This window comes from Limulus polyphemus, unplaced genomic scaffold (assembly GCF_000517525.1).
Source record: "Limulus polyphemus unplaced genomic scaffold, Limulus_polyphemus-2.1.2 Scaffold6268, whole genome shotgun sequence".
Classification (NCBI taxonomy): Eukaryota; Metazoa; Arthropoda; class Merostomata; order Xiphosura; family Limulidae; genus Limulus; species Limulus polyphemus.
Window position 1 is genome coordinate 50,467 of NW_013671878.1, and position 4,765 is coordinate 55,231.

Consider the following 4,765-nt stretch of genomic DNA (forward strand, 5'->3'; position numbering starts at 1 on the left):
AAGAAGAGAGATTACAGCAGTGGTTAGAGGAGAAAGAAAATAAACAAGAAGAGAGACTACAGCAGTGGTTGGAGGAGAAAGAAAATAAACAAGAAGAGAGACTACAGAAGTGGCAACTGGAACAAGAAAGGAAACAAGAAGAACGAGAAAAAAACAGGAAAGAAGTCTCCAACAGTTGCGAGAAAGTCAGCAGCAACTACAGAAACGTCAGCAACAGTGGCAAGAAGAACAAGGAAAGAGAGTACAACATCAGCATGAAGTACAAATGGAAAATATTAGTAAATTTCAGAGTGAATTAAATACATTAATGTTGCTGACTTTCCTGTAGTTGTTGGAGACTTTCTCCTGTTTCCTTTCTTGTTCCAGTTGCCACTGGTGCTGGTTTTCTTGCCACTGCTGTAGTCTCTCTTCTTGTTTATTTTCTTTCTCCTCCAACCACTGCTGTAGTCTCTCTTCTTGTTTTTTTTCTCGTTATTTTTATTTCTTTTCTTTCTCCTCCAACAACTGCTGTAATCTCTCTTCTTGTTTCTTTTCTCGTTCTTCTCTTTTCTTTTGCTGTTCTTGTATTGCTGCCATAAAATCTGCTAAGTTTTAGTTTGATTTGCAACTTCTAGTTTCCATCTTTTTTTTCGTCCCACTCTCTGACACCAATTTGTTACGTATCTGCTTGTTTGTTAATTTCTGGTAGAAATTCTTTCCAAGGAACTTCAGCAATACAAGTACTTTTTTGATTAAACCAGTTTATTCTTTCTCGATACAAACTTTTAGTACACAGTAATTCCTCAGTCAGTACGTTTCTCATCACTTTAAACTTAATAACTTTTATAATACATGCTATCAATCACAGCGATTCACAATCTCGATAACTTCGCTCTCTACGAGTGCAAAACACACACTTTACGGCTCACTAGCTCAAAACTAACTGAATCATAAATTACACAGAACTCACCGTAACTATTGTTCGTTTCTCTCGCTGGCTTATATACTAACAAAGAGGCATCTCCAACATTCGCGGAGTTCCCCGATTATTCGAGAAATTCGCTACGCATGCTCCTAGCGTCACGTGAGTTCCACTGTCGTAACAATATATTTACCGTATGTTATTGTTGAGCGGCTCTTAACATGACTGAAATGTACAACTACTACTAAACGAAAAAGAATCCTACTATAAAAAAGCGGGGAATCAAAATTAATGTTCATAAAACACAAGTCATTTATAAAATCGTACAAAACAAGCTAATTAATACCACAGTTATATCTAGATGGGACTTATCGTACAAAACAAACAAATTAATACCACAGTTATATCTAGACTGGACTTATCGTAGAAAACAAGCAAATTAATACCACAATTATATCTAGACGGGACTTACCGTACAAAACAGTCAAATTAATACCCAGTTATATCTAGACGGGATTTATTGTACAAAACAAACAAATTAATACCACAGTTATATTCAGACGGGACTTATCGTACAAAACAAACAAATTAATACCACAGTTATATCTAGACTGGACTTATCATAGAAAACAAACAAATTAATACCACAGTTATATCTAGACTGGACTTATCGTACAAAACAAGCAAATTAATACCACAGTTATATCTAGATGGGACTGATCATACAAAACAAACAAATTAATACCACAGTTATATCTAGACAGGACTTATCGTACAAAACAAACAAATTAATACCACAGTTATATCTAGACGGGACTTATCGTACAAAACAAGCAAATTAATACCACAGTTATATCTAGACGGGATTTATTGTACAAAACAAACAAATTTATACCAGAGTTATATTCAGACGGGACTTATCGTACAAAACTATTAAATTAATTCCAAAGTTATATCTAGATGGGACTTATCGTACAAAACAAACAAATTAATACCACAGTAATATCTAGACGGGACTTATCGTACAAAACAATCAAATTAATACCACAGTTATATCTAGAGGGACTCTCTTACGGGTAACAACATTCTTAATGATTACATTTGACTCAAAATTAAACTGGATACCACACATTAATAGCATAAAAACCAGAATTTGGAAAAGAGCGAGTTACATTAGGAGTCTGACTGGCAACAAACAAGGAGTTTCACCAAAAATCACATTAACAATTTACAGAACATACATAAGACCAGTCGTATAATATGCCTATACAACATGGATAAATGTATCAAAAACACACATCAATAAACTAAAGCAAATACAAAACTACATTTTAACGAAAGCATATAGAGTATGTAACGAATTTATTGTTATGTATTTATTTTTAATGTGAACGTTGTTTAGATTAAATTTGTATTTAAAAATATGCGTAACTTATAGTGTCAGGTATGTATGGCGTGTAACGAATTTTTATATATTTATTTTAATGACAACGTTTGTTGGGATTAAGTTTATATGTAAAAACGTGCATAGCCATGTTAGTTACGTATGGCGAAACTCCCGCTAATTCTCCAAGGTTTTAGAATATTCGTGAACGCAAGAATCGACAATATGTCCACTTCCGTAACTGGTTAAATATACTTCAGTATTGTTGTCTGAACTTTCGAGAAAATATTTCTTGCATATATAAAAAGGAACCTGTTATAACCGTGTACACTATAAACCGTGATTTTGCTAACTCTTATCAACCAGAAAATATACGACATTTGACCAGGAACAGTTATAAATTTCGAACGTCAGTGAATTTTCATCGGACGTTAGTATCTTTCCGAAAATATTACTGGATTCTCATCGGACATTAATGGTTTTAAGAAAATATTATCTTACTTCAATGATCCAACAAATCAGTGTCTAACAAAGCTAGTTAGCTTCTCGGCAATTGTACGTTCATCGACTTCAAGTTAACTCGCTGGATATCAAGGAGACTCTGAACTAGGAAGATTTTATGTTATTTGCAAGTTAGTGAAATTTTTTGTTTATGAAGCTTTGTTTGTAGTGATTAATTGTAATAGTTGCTATTGTAAATTGTACTGTTGTATATATATTAAAACGTATTTGTGACAAAAACAAAAACGGTGTGAATCAATCTTGTTGGCAAATAGCGTAAATTAAATAAAATATCAGCATATTTCTAGACACTAAATCCAGGGTACAATTCAACTATTAAAATTTTAATTATTTAATTCGGCTTCGGATTATTTCAAATTCTCAATTCATAACAAGTCCCACGATCAACAAACTCAGTATTTCTATACCACTATTTAAACATGCCAACTCTATCAGACAGACTCCTAGATAACTCGTTTCAATATCATAATAAAATATTTATAAACATGAACTGATGAGCAAACTAGTAAGTTACATAATACATGATGAACCAAACCCTAAATATCTCTCCCCTTTAAACATCATAAATAAGAATCTTACAGACCAAACAGTGCTAGACTAACTGAATCCTAGACACAAACGTAGCTCTATTTTATAAGGGTTTTGTATATAAAAATAGGATTATATGTGTGTGTATATGACTGCTAAGTGGAACTGTATTGTGAACACGGACTAATAGTGCGATCACATATAAGTGAAGCTAGTAAAAATATACGAGTTAATATTACCTCATGAACTGGACATGGCACGAAAAGGGTATGTTAATTAAAACTGCGGACAATGGAAAAAACGTAACCTACTATGGGTAATGCAACAAGAATGTAACAGTAACAGTAACAATTCCCAAGACGGAGGAAGAGGTCTACTCTGAACCTGACCCTCCCTGATCCCAAACATGGACCGAATCCCGATGAAGATGAGATTCCCGTGGATCGTTGAGCATGGAATTTCTCAGAAAAATTACATCTTACACATCAATATCACAAGTCAAGAAAACATAAAATAGATTGAAATTACAGTTGACCCAAAATATGAAAAAAAAAAGAAGAGAGAGAGAGAAGACATGGGAAAGAAAATCGTCCATTTAAACCAAATGGTTCTCAGATTGATTGGTTGTTGATTGTGAAATATTTCCCTATAAGATAAGTGTATCTTGGTTCTAGAGTTTGATACAGTTTAAAGGTTCCCGTGCTCTATCGCCGAATCAGCGGCCTCTTTGTCCAATGTATAAACTATTGTATTTTTTACAAATTGCACAGTAAATTATACATTCAGTGGCATATGTAAAGGAGTGTCTTATGCCGAAAGTTGTGTTTTTTCCTCGTATATGTTTAGTGCTGGTTATATGTGGACAGGTGTCACACCTGTTTCGTTTACATGTGTAAAATTCTTTAACGCTGTTTTACGCTCATGGTACGACAAGCGTAGCTACAACGTTTAATTTAGTTGTTGTCATGGTTACTCGACTATACGATCGCTTATATCTAATACTTATAATATCTAATCAAATATAACCGAGCAAATACTACTACCCCCCACCCCATAGTTTACCATACCCTCACATTTCATAGCTAACTGAAATAAATAAATTTTGAGAAATCAAGCATGACCAACAAAGAGGCAGAAACGGGAAGTGGAGGCAGTCAAACGTCGATAAAATCCTTTGCGAGCCAATCAAAATTAAAATCATTCATGAAATGAATTTGTGGCGTATTCAAATAATAATTATTGGTAAAAATTAGTTAGATTAATAACTTCTAATATATAGCTTGTTTGTTTTTATTTCGCTACATGAGGGCTATCTGCGCTAGCCGTGCCTAATTTAGCAGTGGAAGACTAGAGGGAAGGTAGCTAGTCATCACCGCCAACTCTTTTACCGACGAATAGTTGGATTGACAGTCACATTATAACGCCCCCAC

The 4,765-nt window shown here is 34.0% G+C and overlaps 1 protein-coding gene across 1 annotated transcript in view; it reads right to left on the reverse strand.

Moving 5' to 3' along the window:
- The window catches only part of LOC106473549 (amino acid transporter AVT1J-like), a 28,620-nt gene extending 25,192 nt beyond the window's left edge, over positions 1-3,428 (reverse strand). Inside the window, exons 1-2 of the mRNA XM_013934232.2 lie at positions 3,424-3,428; positions 868-873 (exon numbers count right to left, since the gene is read on the reverse strand). The gene's annotated coding sequence lies outside the window, so the exon portion shown is untranslated. The remainder of the gene's footprint in view (positions 1-867; positions 874-3,423) is intronic.
- Positions 3,429-4,765: the final 1,337 nt, after the last annotated feature.